At 41.6% G+C, this 19,066-nt stretch overlaps 1 long non-coding RNA gene across 2 annotated transcripts; it reads left to right on the plus strand.

The window, feature by feature from the left end:
- The first annotated feature begins 10,019 nt into the window (after positions 1–10,019).
- On the plus strand, positions 10,020–18,105 carry LOC150061230 (uncharacterized). Of its 2 annotated transcripts, XR_016535804.1 has the most exons (4): positions 10,020–10,100; positions 11,753–11,895; positions 15,626–15,811; positions 16,805–18,105. It is a non-coding gene; the product is annotated as an uncharacterized LOC150061230 (long non-coding RNA). The 2 variants fall into 2 exon arrangements; XR_016535803.1 differs by lacking the exon at positions 15,626–15,811.
- The last annotated feature ends 961 nt before the right edge of the window (positions 18,106–19,066 follow it).

Genomic DNA, 19,066 nt, shown 5'->3' on the forward strand with positions numbered 1-19,066 from the left:
TTAGAATAACTTTAGAGAATCCAACTGTTAGAATAACTAGGGTGTAGAATAAATAGAGTAACAGTAAGTGGCTGTAGATTTCCACACACAAAAAATACCACCAAATAAAAATAAGTGACCTGTCAAACAAGAACCAAAAAAGAGCCTCATAAAATAATAAAGATGGGCCGGGAGTTTGGCCTAGTGGTAGAGTGCTTGCCTAGCATGCACGAAGACCCAGGTTCGATTCCTCGGTACCACATACGTAGAAAAAAGCTGGAAGTGGTGGTGAGGCTCAAGTGGTAGAGTGCTAAGCCTTGAGAAAGTCCAAGGACAGTGCTCAGGCCCTGAGCCCAAACCCAGGACTGGCAAAAAAAAATAATAAAGATGATAGAAAACATTAATTGAAGACTTACTACATGCTAAGGACAACTCCAAGAGCTTTATACTAATTTATTCCACGCAACATTTCTATGGTGTGTCTATTATGCTTATCCCTATTTTAGGAATGATGGGTTTTTGTTGTTGTTGTTGTTGTGAGACTTGGATTCTGGGTCTGGGTACTGTCCCTGAGCACTTCAGCTCAAGGCTAATGCTCTGCCACTTTGAGCCACAGAGCCACTTCCATTTTTCTAGTGGTTAATTGGAGATGAGTCTCATGGATTTTAGTGCCTGGGCTGGCTCTGAACTGTGATCCTCAGATCTCAGCCTCCTGAGTAGCTAGGATTACAGGCAAGAGCCACTGAAGCCTGGCTCAAATGGTTTCCATTTTATTAGCACATTAATGCCGATGTCCAGGAAATCTTAAATGTAACAGAAATCAGGAAAGGGTCAGACTTTTGAAGAAAATTGGACCTTCTTCAAGATGATTCTTCATTACCAACTTTTCTTATTTCTGTCATGATTGGATATTAAAGGGGAAAAAATGAAACCATGGGGTGGTTAATATTGAATGGCTTCAAGGTTTTTGCAGCTACCAATGGAGGCATGCGGAAACCTTGAAGACTGGCACAAGATGGCATGTGGAATTGGGGTAAGATCTTCCATGCCTGTGGGCAGGGATTGAGGTGAAAACAAACCAATGAAACTGGAAAGCTCTTGCCACTATTCCAAGTTTCATGATGGGAAGGATAATGGGGAAGTCCCAGAAAGGATTTAGCTGCTACTCTTAGTATCTGCCAAAGTTGTAGAGTACTCTGAAATAGGTAGTTATTTTCAAGGGATTTGATGACATTTAGATTCAATGTTCAGGATTTAGATCTTTTGAAATAGGCTACTACTTTTTTTCATGCACAGTGAAAATCTAGTAACCACAAAATCTGGGATAGAATGATAATGCTCATTGTTAGCCAGGTGTGATGGCTCGTGCCTATCAGCCTAGCTACTCAGGAGGCTGAGATCTGAGGATCAAGGTTCAAAGCCACCCCGGGCACTAAAGTCCACAAGACTCTTATCTCCAATTAACCACTAGAAAACCAGAAGTGGAGTTGTGGCTCTAGGGGTAGGGTGGTAGCCTTAAGCTGAAGAGCTCAGGGACAACACCCAGGCCCAGCGTTCAAGTTCCACAACCACCACCACTAACAACAACAAAAATAGAAAAGAAATGCTCATGGTTTCTTATAGAACATGGATAAGTAGCTTTTCTCTTTATTCTTACCAGTGTTATGAATCCTCATATAGAGTTGCCTGGAGAACTGATCAGACATTGATTTCATTTTTACCGCCATTCTTCTTTCTTTGCCACTTTCCAGCCAGTCACCCAAGGGGACCAAGGTGGGTGCTAGCTGTACATTCAGAATGCTAGCCCCCATTTGTCATTCTGTTCATAGGCTATGTAGGAAACAAGTGGACACGGTGTGTCCGATTCTACTTGTAAGTAGGACACAAAAAGAAAATTGAAAAGGAAAATGAGAATCGGTCATTCTGAGTACTCAACTCTGTCTGTAGTTGACTTCAGGAACTAAAAAGCAAGGCATATTCATAGGATTTTGGGGAAACCCTAATGGGGTGGGATTTATTTCTAGGGTGCTGTGTAATCTCATCAGAAATGAGGGTTTCTATGGGGGCTGCTCTGCTGGGCTCCCTTTAGGAAATTCTAAGAAGTTCAAGTGATTTCCATTCCTGCTGGACCTTTTTGTGGATTCTTTCAACTTCAAGAGGAACAAAGAAACCTTGTGCCCATCTGGAAATTTCTTCCCAACATTTTCACAGAGGCATTTTCTGAGAATCTGTTTTGGATCCGAGTGTTTCTCTGATAGGGAGGGAGGAAGCTGTCTCATGTAAGCATTCAACTTCCCTCCCTCTCCCATTCATCCCAGCAATAACAGCTCATGGGCAGATCAGCTGACAGAACCTAGAAGCTATGCAAAGCAACACCATGATGTCATAATTACCACAGGGATGAGGGCTACAGAGGCAGTCCACTGCAGAGCTTTATTTCTTGATTCTCCTGGCAGTATTACTAAGCAGACACTCTCCCTATCAACCAGATGAGAAAGCTAAGACTCACAAGTTGCCTGTTCAAGTTCCCCAACTAGTAAGGGGGTAGAGCTAGGGTTTCCAGCTCACATAAAACCAAGTTCCAACCCTATTCCATCATGCTTCCCTGTATTATCTCTATTAAAAAAGCCACACGGCACTTAATTCATGCCTGAAAACGAAGGCCGGCTATTGCTATATTATCAAGTGAAACACTGTAAGGACCCCATCTTCAGCCATCCAGCTATCTCATCTCATCAATAATGGAGGCTTTGGATCTGTGCGTCTAAAACCCATGTCCCAGCCTGGTAGGTGGGATGGCTAGATGGGATTAAGGCCCAGGGACTCTTTTCTGAGGAAGGTGCGCCTTCCTGTCAGAACACATTTCTGTAGAGCCCCGCAGTCTGCAAGCTTGTGGGGCCTCTAGCTTCTGCCTCCTAGCGGGCGATCTGAGGAGGTTATACATATGCATTAAGTTATTAAGCGATGCTACGGGTTCTCACAAGTTCAAACACAAAGCATGCTGTGTCTCTGCTCCAGCATCTCCAGGAGGGCTGGGATTAATAGAAATGCAAATGGAACATCGGCACAAGGCCATATGATTAGAGCCTCCCCCCCTCACACCTCAAAGTCAAGGGCAGAAAAACACTGCATGTGAAATACAACAACAAAAAAAATGGTGATATAATATGCAAAGTCGGTTACCCATTCCAACAGCAGTCAGCAAAACATTTCTATTCACTCCACTCAGAACAATTCTGCCCCCAAGTTTATTATGGGAACTCATGGTTTTTTTTTCCTCCGGGGAGAAAATGGCTGTTGATATGGTACAGTCTCAACTGGCAGACCCAGTGTACACTGCTGTTGGCCTATTGTGGCAATGGACACACAGAAGTAGGCTGTTAGTAGTTGTTTTCGCCCTCCCCCCCACCACCTGCCTGCTCTTTTTTTCTCCCTGGAGTAAAAATATTCCACCAGGCTAACCTTCCAAGCCTTAGTTCAGGCTGCGTCAGGTCTCTCTGGACTGTAGGGCAAATCCTAGGATTTTTATCCACTTCAGTCTCAGTTTCTATGGGTGCCAAGTTCTGTAGGCTGGCAAGCCTAGTTGTCTATGATGTTTTAGGGCAAGGATGAAACCCTAGCTTCCTGCCATAGTAATGTTCCATGCATATTTTGGTAAGATGAGATGAATGAGTAGGTAGAGAGGAAAATCTGTTGCCTCTCAGAGCACACTGAAGAAATCTGTTGCTTCTCAGGGCTCACACAGGGTGGCAAACTTTCCTTTCTCTTCAGGTTTGCTTTCCCAGAACCCAGTCTTCTCTCTGTCTGCCAAGATGGCTCGGGGAAAAGAATACTTTGTTCAAATGACCTGGCGAGGTCCTAATAGCAGAGTGACAGCATTACTCTTCTTCCTTCTCAGAGGAAAAAGAAGAGAGATCCAGGAGGATAAGTCCTGTCTAGGGATAAATTGTGAGGTGACTGGCCGTGGTACCCAGTTATTTGGTCTCTTTTATATATTCTGAGCTATATGGTCGGCAGCCGTGCTGCGGAGTTGTGGTTTATTACTGACTCTGGGAGAATGCTATCCAGTGGAGGATAATTTGTTGTAGTACATTATGGACTTTGTCTAAGGCATTCAGTTTCACTTCCTTTCCCCCCAAGTTTAGTGACCCAGTACCCTTCCTGTCTCTCACTTGGGCTGCATCCATCCATGTCTAGCCTCCTGGCCTTTTATCCTCCTCCTCCTCCTCCTCCTCCTCCTCCTCCTCCTCCTCCTCCTCCTCCTATTCCTCCTCTTCCTCCTTCCCTTCCTCCCCCTCCTCCGTTTTGGAATCAAGCCTGTGGCCTCCATCATCTTAGGCACTAGTCTGTCACTTAACTATATACCCAGTCCCTTGTTAAGTTTCCCAGCCGGAGCTTCAAATTGTGATTCTCTTGCCTCAAGCACACACTACCATGCCAGACCAAATGAGAATATCTTATCCTGGCACTTAAAGATGTGTAGGACCTTGGCCCCATTTTTATTCTCAACATTTTAAGATCTACAGTGCCCTCTGTCTCCAAACCCTAAACACCATGGACTTAGGTTAACCCGAAGCTCCTCCCCTCCCCAGTCCATCCCCACATACAGGCCTTCCTTCAGGAAGTACCTTACTGTCACCCCCTTTTGGATGCCAGTGGTCTCTGTGTGTCTTTCTACTTTTCAATAACATGAAGGTCTAGGTAATTTTTGCTCAGACTGACCTTGAACCATGATTCTGCCAATCTCCATCTCCCAAGTAAGCTGGGATTATAGGGAGGAGCCACCATGCTTGGCTGCTTCTGCTGGTCTGTTTGTTTCCTTTCCCAATATGGTTTGAATAGCTCTTACCTAGCGCACTGTCCTTCCAGTGTGAGGGAGTCAAGACTGGGCTTTGGGATCAGAGTCCCAAGTTCTGGTCTCTGCTTGGCCATGTGTCTCAGGCTCCGCAGGCTTGTGGAGTGTGTGAACTTTCATTGCAGAACTTCATGGTTGTTGTTCATGTACATTCTTCAGTCCCTGGAAATGCTAAAAAACACAAACAATGCCTTGTCTCACAACTAGAGCACATTCTTTTCACAAAGAAATCATGGTATGAGTTGATATCATACACACCACAGATCTAGTAAGATTTCACTTGAAAAATACTGAATTGAGTAAGGATTGTACGCTAAGGATATCACACACCTCTGTGACAACCAGCTGTGCACAATGTGTTTAAAGATTATGCATTTTGACAATTTAACTAATTTGGGGACCCAGTACTAGAAATGACACAATGCTTCTAATCCAAGGAACTCTGATGATGAATTTTTTTTCAAGACAACCCAGTAAGGGAGGGAGAAGTTTCAACAGTGATTTCTTACATCTGCAATCCTAAATCTAATTTAGTATTAGTGCTCCTGACAGGGAAAGAAATTTCAGGCCAGTTACTCACACGTTTGAAGGTTTTATTTGGTTTAACCTCAGAAATAACTGTAGCGAGGGAGCGGAATGCTCTCATGTATGGGTTTTTCTCTCTGAAAGAATGGACTCTTGAGTTTCTTCTCTTCTTAAAATTAGGTCTGGAATGCTGGAGGGGTTTGCTGAAGAGTGGCTTTAACTACCATGGGATATTAAACCTTAAAAAAATCCCCTACCCACTTAGAGTATTTTCTGAGACCAGGTAAGAATCTGGAAAGCCTCATTGAGGATGCAATATATTTTAATAGGATGGACAGCAGGTGTCTGTGTGAATACATGTCCCCAAGGCCATTCAGGTTCCCTACGAACCAGGACCTTGCGCTGGGCCATGGTTGATGAATTAGGGGAGTTCCATCCAGGAATCATTTCCATGTTATTTACAGCACTCTCTCTTGCTTTGTGACATTTGTCCTTTTCTTTTGAAGCTGGCCTCTTGTCAAACTACAGTGGCGAGCATAAAACAGGCAGCGCACAGTCAAATTTTTTTTTCTTCTGTTGGGAAGGAGATAAATAACTAAACAAGAAGCCATCAATCCTATAGCAAACACCACAGTGGTAATATTACGTTGTGTCACCACAATGGCAAAAAGACAGGGGCTGGAGTTTGGGGAATGGATTGTAGCTATGTCTCAGGTAAGTTGCTTTTATTGTTGTTTGTTTATTTCTCCTCTGTCAGATAGTTCTATGGGGACAAACATTTCACTGACTACTCCATGTATAGCTCTTTACACTTGAGAGCTTCTTACAGAATTTCCATATTTCATAGAGCAATATTGACACATTGGATGCTATGTTTATTATTTAATTTTTTTCTGAGAATGAAACTGTAACCAGGAGGCCTACAAGCTATTGTCAAATGGTTCCAATCTTATCAGCGATAGTTTTTTTTTGGGGGGGGGGGAATCAGGATATGAAACTCTCCTTGCTGAAAAATAGAGAAATTGGGCACTAGAAAGCTGGTAGTATCCAAAGACTGGAGTGCCATGATGAGGGTATTCCGTGATATAGAGTCCTGGAGACAGGATGAAATCCAATGACAAGCCAGGGGGAGATCTCACCATTTGGAGGAAGCCATGTAAAGGGGCTGCTGGAGGGAGGTAATGGACAGACCAAAGTTTAACCCAGAATTCCAGGACTTAGACTAAGGCTGGGACATTGCAGGAGTGTGAGACTCACTGAAGAACAGCTGCAGGTGACTTGTTGTGGAAAGTCCATGTAGCCTTGACTCTGGGCTGGAGGGAGCCAGCTCCAGTGCCAGATCATGAATTTGGGAAGAATGAAGTTTAAACTTTCCCAATGAAAATAGCCAGGGGATACAGTATGTAAAAGGATGAAGCATTCAAACGTATCATGTGGATAAGACATAGAAATATTGTTACCTCTGGGAGGAACTCCCAGGCTGTTACTTTTGCCCTTCCTCCTTCTTCAACTCCCTCTGTCCATCTTCTTCCTCCCTTTCTATCCTCCTTCATTTTGTATCTTCATAAGGCAACTATTTTGTATGACATGAAAAGATTAGACTAGGCTCAGGGATATAAATGTGTCTGAAAATGGGATTTACAAATCTTCTGTCCATAGGAGAGATATGTGACTAACTTAGATGAATCTTATCTTTTGAATTTTTCTATATGCTGGGCTTGAACTGAGGACTTAGACACTGTTCCTGACTGCTTTGTGCTCAAGTTTAGCTCTCTACCGTTTGAACCACTGCTCCACTTCTGGCTTTATGCTCATTGATTGGAGGTAAGTGTCCCAGAGAATCTCCTTCCTGGCTGGCTTTAAACTGCAGTCCTCAGATCTCAGCCTCTTGAGCAGCTAGGATTATAGGCTTGAGCCACTGATATCTAAACTCTTTAACTTTTTACCTTGAGTAGGAAAAGTCATGTATTAAAAGTGAATAAGAAAGTATATTGTGTGTCCATGACTGTGTATGTCATATAGTATACAGATGCTTGATTTATAACTGTTTCAAGGTCACAAACTTATGTTCTCATTTATTTTGTAACTTTCCTTTATATTATCTAATTTATTTAAATTCAGTGAGTGGTTAATAAATAATTACATATCATATTTTCAGCTTACTTAATTTGCTCTTTCCAAAAATATTTTTTCCTGATAATAATAGTTTATATTTCAGTACATGCTGAGGTATCTTTTTTTTTCCTAGTCCTGGGCTTGAGCTCAGGGCCTGAGCACTGTCCTTGGATTTTCTCAAGGCTAGAACTCTTCCCCTTGAGCCACAGCACCACTTCCAGCTTTTTTTTTTTTTTCTTGTATGTGGTACTGAGGAATCGAACCTGGGTCTTTGTGCATGCTAGGCAAACATTTAACACTAGGCCAAACTCCTAGCCCTGAGAGGAATCTTTTTTATATGATCTCAAATAGTTCTATCAGTCTTCAACTTGTTGGCTAGAAAGTTGAGGCAGGTATGGAATGGAACGGGGATGGATTTGTTTAGTTTTTAGAAGACTAAAGCCTTTGCTAGGGAAGAAAATGTGTACAGATTGAAAAATGGAGACAACACAGGTCATGTGTATGTCATCTAGCATTAATAGCAACAGAGATTTCTTTAGTTGATATTTTTCATTAATAAACATATCCTTTAAAGAATATCTAAAACTGTACAGAAATCTACAATACTCTGATTATGGAGGAATTAATAAGAAAATGCAAACTCGTTCTATAGAGCCAACCATTCCTGCCTCTTTTCTTCTCAGAACCTATGTGGTAATGGCCTTGAAAGAACTTAGAACAAGGTACACAGCTGTATTATTGTCATTGTTACTATTAGTAGTAGTACTTAGATGGTTATTACTGTGATTATCACCACTACATTATTACTACCATCTCTATGGTTACATTATTACTCTTTAGCATTTGCAGTTCATTAGCATGCACTTTCCTTAGCCCAAGACATCAGTATTTAAATTACCAGATAGACTTAAGCTTTATCTTCATGAGCCTGTCACAGGGACTCAAGTGGAGTTTATACACCTAAAAATACTACCTAACATTCTAATTATGTATGTCTAATTCATTTAATCTCAGAAATTTCAAAATCCCTTGTGCATCGTTTTTCCAAATGATTGCCCACATCAAAATTACACAGACAAAAAAAGTAGGATTAATTAGCAAAATGAGAAGTTCTATTCAGGGCTAATAGAATTTTCCATTCTAATCACTTATCTTGGGAGCTCGCTGTGGAAAGCTGAGAGGAAGTATGCATATTTCCAGATGGGAGCTTTGTGTGTGCTATTAGAGAATGTGTGCATCTTCTGACATCCCAGAAACTGCCTGCCACAGTGGTAGGGAATGTGATTCTTCCTTAATCACAAGGAATTTCTCTCCAAGACTTTCCAGGGCCTCGTTCCTATTCAGGAAAAGGAACAGTGTCAACAAATAGGAAAATAAAAGTGGTGGCCAAAGGAATTTGTTATGAGTGGTAGACTGGCAACAAAAGTACAGCCTATTTCACCAACTTAAGTAAGACATCTAAATGGGAGCTAATGGCTCATACCTGTAATCCTAGCTACTCAGGGGGCTGAGAACCAAGAACTGTGGTTCAAAGCCAGCCCATGCAGGACAGCTGTGAGACTCTTATCTCCAGTTATCCACCAACAAACCATAAGTGGAGCTATGGCTCAAGTGATAAAACACCAGCCTTGAGTGAAAAAACTCAGGGACAATGCCCAGGCCCTGAGTTCAAGCCCCAGTACCAGCATACTCACATATAAACAAGATGGCAAAGGTGATTTCCTAAATCAGTTGTAAAAATTGTCATTTACAGTGACAAGAAAATGCATTCTTTTTTTTCCTTTTCTTTTTTCCCTGTGTGGTCACTGCTTGTTGGCTTTTTCTGTGGAGATGTATTATTTAAGTAGAAGAATACGGGCCAGATCAGAGACCAGATATGAGAGAGTCGATAGGAAGGATCAGATTCTTCTGGGAAATGGAACAAGCAGTCATTGTGGAGGACAGGACAGGAGATGACTAAGGCACCTAGGCCATGACAGGCCATGCGTAGCTGAGACAGAGGAGTCACACCAGGGTGAGAACTTGAGGGTCCTCAAGCATGACAAGGAGACAAACTGCTCTCCAGAGCGCATGTGCTAGAATCCTGTTGTACTCTTTGGACTTCCTGAAGGTCACGACCTTAGTTCCTAACCCACTGTGTTTTACATTCGAGTATCTTACCATAGTTGTCATTCTCTGCTTCTTGCGATCAAACCGAGCAGCGACAAGCTCTTTTACAAAGATAAACAACTCACCTCCTTCTCTCAAAGGAACCTCCAAAGACCACAATCCTTCGCGCCCATTTCAACTCAGGACTGCATTTCCTTTTTCTCTGATGAGTTTTCTTCTACTTTTTTGTTTTTGTTTTTTCTTTGTGTGTCTTTTGGTAATTTGGGATCAGTCAGCTCACTTGAACTCACGGTGCTCAACGAGCTTTTAATTCAAGTGAGTAACAGACAACCCAGGGGACAAGGTGTGTGAAAACACAAGTCGAGACTAAACTGTGTATTTATTATCTGAAATCTTGGTGGTTTTTAATAATCCTGGCAAGTTTTCTTACAGAAGCAGGACTTCGTTAGAGAGGTTACTGCTGCTTACAGGCTGGCTGGCAGGCAGGTAAGAGATTGGAACCAAAGCATCAGAGAGAGTAAGTAACAGTTCTGACATGACTTAACTCTAAGTAATCACATAAAATCTCTTGATAATAAAATTCCTTGGTCATTGGTGGATTGCCCCCAGTCTCTTGGAAAGCAAGGCTGGTCTTTCTAATATTCTTTTTTTTTTTTTTTTTTTGCCAGTCCTGGGCTTGAGCTCAGGGCCTGAGCACTGTCCTTGGACTTTCTCAAGGCTAGAGCTCTACCACTTGAGCCTCAGCACCACTTCCGGCTTTTTTCTATGTATGTGGTACCAAGGAATCGAACCCGGGTCTTCGTGCATGCTAGGCAAGCACTTTAACCACTAGGCCAAACTCCCGGCCCCTCTAATATTCTTGCATAATATCAGTTCATTAAAATGTGTCTGCCACTTGCTAGATTCCCTTTGGCCATGTTGGGTTTCAGCTGTCCAACAGAGAAGAGAGGTGTGTGTGTGTGTGTGTGTGTGTGTGTGTGTGTGTGTGTGTGTGTGTGTCTGTCTGTCTGTCTGTCTGTCTGTCTGTCTGTCTGAATTTGTTCAAATGCTTTGAGCTTTCAGATGGGTTGGGGGAAAAATCTATGGGAGCACATCGATCTGAAAAAGTAAACTTCTCTCACAACCATGAATGTGTACACAGTGGTGTTCTTCTACAGTGTTCCTGAAATCAGTGTTTAATATTTGTGTTGTCACTGCCAAGTGATGGATCTCGGGCATTTCAGGTAACAAGCTATCTGCTGCCTGAGTGTAAGTATTTAAATACCTGCTGCTTTTCATCATTCAACTTGTTTCCTCCTATGTTTCTCCTGCTAGGAAACAGAGCTGCCATATGTACGATGCCACCTGGCTGGCAGAGAATGGAGATCTTGCTTGGTGGATTTATTTGCTGGGGTGCTATTCCTGGTAGCTAGGCTTGGGTTAACTGCGCTGTCATCCTTATACTCTTTCAGTTTGAAGGAGTAGGTAAACACAAGTGTTTAGATTCAAGATTCTACTTCAATTCAGATTTACTGGAGTATATTTTCTCACTTGTCTAATAAGTAGTATCTATTTCATCTCATAGGATTGTTTTGGGACGTATGATACTGGATTTGTCCATCAAGGAATATCCAATGAACTCTGGTTTTATCTCTTGTGTGGACTCTGGCTTTATCTCTTGTGTGAACTCTGGCTTTGTCTCTTGTGTTGGGTATGAGCAATTGGTCACTCTGTACCCTTCTCTTGTATCTCCTTTAGCATGCTTTGCAATGTTCAAAGGGTTAGCTTGTAGGGAAGATGTAAGATTTATTTCCTACTTTTTCCTTTAAATATTTTAGGAAAGTGGGCTTTGCAAGATTTATGTCAAATGCAAATCAGTTCAAAGGAATAAAAATGCCAGTCTTTGTTGGTGGCCCTGCCTTTCAGAAAATACTATAAGGACATGAAACACAAGGCAAGGTGATGATAATGCTTTGCGTTGTATGTGGGGTTACCATTAGAATTCTATTGGGGAGTTTAATTTTAACAAATTTATTTCATCTCTTTCTTTCTGTTCCTCCTGGCTACAGTCCTAGTTCAAGGAAATCAAAAAAATTGTAGCTCCTTGATTGATAGAAACTTGTAGATCTTTGATTGAAAGCTCATTCATTTTTGTTGCAGGTGTCAGCTTGTACTTTTGTTATGTTTTAGGTATACTCTACTACTTCTAGAAATATCTTACGGAGAAATGTTAAGAAGACGTTGAAGACAACAATGTGATGATGTGAGGAGGTTTATGGAAACCGTTTGGAGAAGTAGATGAAATGGAGAAAAATGCCAAGGACCAGTAACAGGTTGGAGAAATTAGAATAAGTAAGAATGAAGTTTATGCTTGAACAAGACAACCATAAGAAGTTATCTGGAGGAATTTAGTTTTCTGGCCTGGTATTTTCAAGTTCCATACTTAGAAGATAGCTCAAGATGCCTCTATTAAAAAAAAAAAATTTCCTCTGCTTGCTGGAAACCCCAGAAGGAACTCTTCCCTTCCAGAAAGTTAGTAAGACTGTAAATGCTTTGTTCAAGCCTTTAAAAAAAATCTCACCGGGCAAGGTGGCTCACGCCTGTAATCTTAACTACTCAGCAGGCTGAGATCTGAGGATCACAGTTCAAAGCCAGCCAGGGCACTAAAGAACGAGAGACTCATATCTCCAATTAATCACTAGAAGTGGCACCGTGGCTTAAGTAGTAGGATGTTAGCCTTGAGCTGAAGAGTTCAGGGACAGCACCTAGGCCCAGAGTTCAAGTCCCATGACTGACCAAAAAAAAAGTCTCAATTACTAGTCAGGGACTATATGTTTTGTCTTTTTTTCTAGTAATAAATTAAATAGAAGGAGAGAGGGGTATTGTAAAGAAATTCATAAAAATAAATACAGCTGGGCACCAGTGACTCACAGCTGTAAACCTAGCTACTCAGGAGGCTGAGATCTGAGGATCATGGTTCAAAGCCAGACCAGGTGAAAATTTTCTATCTCCTATTAACTACTCAAAAAACAGGAAGTAGTGATGTGGTTCAAAGTGACAGAGCGCTAACTATGAAGGAAGAGCTCAGGAACAGAGAGAGCCCAGGTCCTGAGTTCAAGTTCCACAACCAAATAACAAATGAATTGATGAGTGAATGAATAAACTGACTAAATAAATACAACGGCAGTCTTTCCATTGGCTTGAAGACTCACCAGGGTAAATGAGTATATAACTAACCAAGTATTGTCCAACCAAGAATAATTGGGAGTTATGTTTAAAGAAGCTGGCAAGGAAAAGATAAATTGTACATTATGTTTTCTACTTTACGTACTTAATTTGGACAGGTGAGAAATTAGCCTATTCATTCAAAGTGGCTGGAGACGTGAAAAATGGAGGCAAGCTCCATTTTAGTCTCTGCAGTCAGATAGAGCCAGATGAAATGCCAAATTAACACACCACACTGGCAGCTGTAAACAAGCTAATCCTTTTATTTATTAGAGCCATCGAACATGCATAATACATTGGACACATTATGTATAGAAAGATGGAGACGGGACTAGTGGAAAAACATTACCATGACAGAAAATCTATATGTGGAGGAAAGAAGACATTTATCTACTAGAAAATTAGGATTGTGGCCAAGAAAACTGTTGGCTTGAGCTCACTGAATTACTCACCATGAAGTAATTACTGGATGCAGCAGGTGGCCTTATAACCAACTCAATGATTCCAACTTAGAAAACTTCCTAATTATAATGGTTTGGATTGGTAGTTTAGTAGAAGGCGTAAAGAAGAGAATGAGGTCATAATTAAGAGATCCTGAAGAGAAGACTACAAGAGAAGCCAGCTGACAGAATTAGATCAGCTTGCAGGAGGTGATAATTTTGTAGAAATACCTAGATTTTTAAATAAAGAAGAGGTTATAAATAGAAGTATTTCTTTCAGAAATAACTATGTAACTAATTTAATACTAAATGCTTCTTTCAAGTGCTGATGAGAACTCGGGATTTAAATCACCTCAGGGGAAAATATTCTCCTGAATTAGTATCCTAAAGTGGAGGGTTTCAGCCAGACTCATGTCAAGTAGGCTCGAAGAGAATTTGTAGCACATGCAGCTAGATGCTTGGGGAGAGTGGAGGAAGAAAGATGGGAGGTCAGTAAGTTCAGTTCTCCACACCCTGGCCTCATACTTTTAAATGTGACAGTTAGGGTACTGAAAGTATCTCAGATAGCTGGATGCCACTGGCTCACACCTGTAATTCTAGATAAACAGGAGGCTGCGATAGGAGGATCTCAGTTTAAACCATCTCCAGCAGACAAATCAAAGAGATTGTTATTTCCAATTAACTAGCAAAAAGCTGGAAGTGGAGATGTGGCTCAAGTTGTAGAATGCCTGCCTTGAACAGAAAAGGCTAAAGGAAATCACCTTGGGCCCAAATTCGAGCATCAGTATACAAACTAAAAAGAAAGTAAAGGGCCGGGAGTTTGGCCTAGCGGTTAAAGTGCTTGCCTAGCATGTATGAAGACCCAGGTTCATTTCCTCGGTACCACATACATAGAAAAAAGCCGGAAGTGGTGCTGAGGCTCAAGTGGTAGAGCTCTAGCCTTGAGAAAGTCCAAGGACAGTGCTCAGGCCCTGAGCTCAAGCCCAGGACTGGCAAAAAAGAAAAAGAAAGTAAAGAGTACCTCAGAGTTGAAGTAACCAACGAGAGAGAGAGAGAGAGAGAGAGAGAGAGAGAGAGAGAGAGAGAGAGAACTGTAGAGCCGCTACCTCAAAAAGCTCACTTAATGGGGCCAGGAGTGTGGTGTAGAGCTTGCCTAGCAGGCACAAAGCCCTGGGTTCGATTCCTCCATATTACATAAACAGGAAAAACTGGAAGTAGTGCTGTGGCTCAAGTGGTAGAATGCTAGCCTTGTGTAAAAAGAAGCTCAGAGACAATACACAGGCTAAGTTTAAGACCCAGGACTGGCAAAAAAAAAAAAGCTCACATAAATACAAATTGATTAAGTCTTCCCATTGACACTGAGGACCCTGAAGAGTTCCAATCTTTGGGCGCCAGAGTCTAGATGCTGGGGAGGATACAAACAAAGAAACAAAGCATTTCTTTTATTATTATTATCATCATCATCATCATTGTAGCAGCCATTTCCTATGAGCTACCTAAACCGAATTCCAATTTCTGTTTGAATTGCCAAGACTCTGTTCCTGCTCATGCTTATTAGAGCCATATATGTTTCATCTCTGAGCCTGAAGATAACCCCATCACCACTCCTGCCCCACAGCACAGAGGAAGGACCTGTGACTTACTGTAGTCACACACGTAGGAAGGGATTCAAAAGCTTTGAACTTGGGTCTCGGATCCTAAAGCCCATGGTTTTACTTGCTGTATCTTACCGCTGCCTAGGGTCTGTGCAATGTCTCTCTCAGGGATATATTTATTTTACATTATAGAATGGAAGATGTTTGAGTCCATTGAACTGATTTCTCTTGGAATGGCAAACTCCTTCTAGTTTTCCCGAAATCATATATTTTATTCCCTGGGTAACAGTTTGTCTCTCACCTTACATTTAAGTTTATGATTTCTGGGGTCATTATCAAGATTTTTTTTTTTAAACAGGCCAGCAGGTGAGGAGTAGAGGAAGGGAGGAACACCAAGTTCTGAATCTCCATTTTATGAGGCAAAAGGTGGAAGGTAGGTAAAGGTGTCTGAGAGACCCAGGTTTGTTACCCAGTAAAGGCATGCGCCCAGGGGTTGGCCTTTTGCCACCATTTCCCTATGTCCTTTCCCCCAGACCCTGGTACCACCATCAACGTTATAAAAACAGAAGCCAGACAACTTCATCTACAAGTCTAGAAAGCCCTCCAGTTCAGCCCAACTCAGTGTGTGGTTAACAAGGAAAATTCCTCTAAAATGTCTTTTTATTTTTCTTCTGCTTAGAGTTGCTGGCATCAAGTCTAGTTATTTATATGTTTTCCATTTGCTCTTGATTTATTTTAGAGACTGACACTTTTACAAGCTGACATCTCAGCATCCAGACACTTTTTTTTTTTTTACTTTGCAGAATGCAGCTGACGCTTACTTACTCGACTCCATGCCGAGCAAAACCTAGTTAAAGATTTCTCTTTGTGCCACGATCCATCACCCCTTTTACAATTCTTCATTGGGAAGAGTGCAAACTGCCTCATTTTGGCATCTGTTACCTGCCTGGCTGGCTGCTCCCTGTTGCTTCCTGAGATGGCTCTGTCAGGTAGACACTTGAGGATTGCATCGCCACCAGGGAATGTAGCAAATTCAAACTGATTTAAAGTGTTTTTTTTTTTAAAGCTCCTGATAGGTAATTAGGATGCAGGACTGAGTCACAGGAACTTACACGTTAAAATGGAAGCTGGAGCTCTCACTATCCGTGAAGGGTTCACTTATTTATACCATTGGGATAAAGATGTGTTGTTTGATTTGGTTTGATTATCATGTAACAAAGGTTTAGGGAGGAGGGAAATAAAATACCACCTCTCTCAAAGTGTTCTCTCAAAGGGAATAGTCACAAATTTACCTGTTGGATAAAGCTCTGGAATAGGTCTCTTTCTTCGCCTCTAACTTTCCATCCTTGTTGCTTATTCTTTTTCTACAAGTCTATTTTTGAGAGAATAGTACCGCAACGAATGCCTCACATCCGAACCTCAGCTTCTGCCTTTTCTGTTTCTCCCTCTTTGTTCCCCAAAATATATCTGCTCTTTCTCTCGGGCTCTCTCTTCTCCATTGGGGGCTAAGTGCTACATAGACCCACCTGGATGTGTTCATGCTGCACCTTTCCAGATGACAGATGTTCCTTGCTGGAGGTGGGGGTAGAGTTTTTAATTTACTTTTACCTTTTAAAAATAAGCTTTAAGTAGTTCTACAAAGAAGTTACCATTTAACAAAGCAGTTTATGAATAGAGTGCAACTTGATCCATGCCAGCCCTTTCACCGTTCTCACCCATCCCTCCCCAATCTACCTTCCCTTGCTCTTCTTAACTTTGTAGGATATACATTGAATTCTCAACTACATTCGCCTCCTCTTTTCCTCTACACATGTCTATCCCTTTCTCCTTTTACCCTACCCCATCCCTTTGGAGTATGTGTATTTTGTTGAACCTCGATTTTGCCTTTCTAAGGATCGGTACTGTTAATGATATCCCTTGAATCTATCATGCATCCTTCAGTTCTCTGGGCCCGACTTACTTCACATAATTTTTTTCCCCAGGTCTTTTTATTTCTTTACCAGTGCTATGATGACATTCTTTCTAAAGGACGAGTAGACATATTTATCAGGTCAGATAATAGGCCCAATTTATCAGAGCCTGAAACATTGAATGCCTACACAAAACAATGAAGTCACTCCTTCTCTTCCTGGAAGTTTGTGCTGGCAGCTGCTCCAGAAAAGCAGTAAAACCTTACTCAAGGAGTCAGATCAAGAGGCCATCTGGATTCTTTGTTTCTGCTATGCCAGTATGCTGTGTATGCTTCCATGTCTCCATGACAGGCTACCACCATAGAGTCTCAAACATCACCATCATCATCATCATCATCATCATCATCATCATCATCATCATCAACCCAATCAATCATTACCTGGAAACTGCACAAGTCATTTTTGCCTGAGCACTACTAGCCAGAATCACCTTCATGTTCAACACCTACCATACATGGGATGCTAGAAAATAGTCCTTCCATCCCGTCAGATGCCTCGCTACTCTTCCCGTGGAAATGGAAATGAATGGGAAGAAAGGAAGGAGGGGATATGCAGGGGAATTCTGCTCTTTGTGCATCTGTGCATGAGTTGAATCTTCCATCAGAAAGGACCGTGTGGAATCGCTAAGCTCATAGGTGACAGAAATGGAGAGCTACAATGATCCTGTGTGTGATATATCACTGCAAGTGTAAATGTTTGAAAGCAGTTGTGTTTTGATGAGAAGTTGATCTATTACTCCTGCTCATTTCCCCAATGTTTGCCCCAGCATATATGCTCTCTAAAGCTAGCTATTCCAGCTGAAATGGGCACATTAACTCTTTAAGGAATTGGGTGTTATTTTTTCCTAAGTATTCCTAAATTTCATCCTGTTCCCTCCACAGCAGTTGAATTTATCTGTAATGTCCAGTTAGGCGGCTGGAAGCTGTTTTCCTTCTAACAATCACTGCTTTCAGCCCTGTCGTGGATCTTCTTTTGAATGGATGTCTTCCTATTTTAATTTGATGTCCAACACTTGCTCAACAAATGTGTAACGAATGCCTACTATGCACTGGTAGAAGATGCTGTGGTGATAAAAAAAAAAGAAAAAGATAATTTCTGCTTTTTCAGTGTCTAGCAAGGTAGGAGGTGAGATTGACAGAAACATAAAAAGCTTGGAATCCAGGATGCGCTGTGATAAGGACTGTGCTGGAAATACAAATGAAGTGCTATAGGACAGAAGACAAACTGAAGAAGAGACTTGTGGGAGTTTAATTCAGGCAAACAGGTCGGTATTTCATTTGCATGTAAGGGGCAAGTCTCTTCTTAGGTATTGGTAGTTATGAAAGGGCTCAGGTTGCTAGAACTTGGTAGGTAAAAGCTGGGAGAAAGGATGAGAAGACGGTGGTGGCAGTGACCCAGGGGAAAAACTATCAAGTTTTTATGAAAATGGAAGAATGAAACTCAGAGCATGGAAAGGAGGAAGAGGAGATGTGGCAAGTAACCATGGATTTGATCAAACAACATTGTATACATCTATAGAAACAGCACAAGGAACCCCCCCCCAATAGACAGACATGAGCCAAAATAAAGAGAACAAGAAATAGTCAGAGAGCAGTAATTTCTGGAGGTCTTATATATTAGCATAAGAACTAAGAAAAGTCTGAGAGATGTACGTGAGATATTTCTACCTGCTGTGTGTGAGAAGTGTGTGTGTGTGTGTGTGTGTGTGTGTGTGTGTGTGTGTGAAGTCCAATGGAATTGATTAAGAGATGACTGAGATTATTGATCCAATTGGGATTTAAAAGTGTCAAGCAGTACTTGGGCCCAGGTAGGAAAGGAAGAACCCAGATTTCAAGGATTCAACAGCAGGATTTCATGGTAAGCAGTAAACCTTGTGCAAAGGCTGTCAAAGGGCCTTGGGGAATAAAGTCCCAAATAAAATGTAGGATAACCTGTGTTAGAAGTAGGGAAATTGAGAATATAAGTGGGGTTGGGTGAGGAGAAGAATGATGGAAGGGTGACATGGATCAAGATGCATCATTCTCATGAGCTGACATGTGGAATAGAAACTCTCTGTGTCTAGGGAGAAGTAAAATATGGAGATTACCCTGGAAAAAAAGAGAAAATATCTCTTCCCCTGCCTAATTTAGGGGACTATCTGCCATGTTTATTCTTGTGAGGGGACTTTGGCTTGTTGGGCCCCACCATCCACCTATCCTATACCTATCTTATGTTTGGCAGAAGGTCAATGCGTATTGGCATAACGGTTCAAAAATCCAAGGCCTTAATAAAGGA

Source organism: Megascapheus bottae, chromosome 6, assembly GCF_031878675.1.
Source record: "Megascapheus bottae isolate mThoBot1 chromosome 6, mThoBot2.hap1, whole genome shotgun sequence".
Lineage (NCBI taxonomy): Eukaryota > Metazoa > Chordata > Mammalia > Rodentia > Geomyidae > Megascapheus > Megascapheus bottae.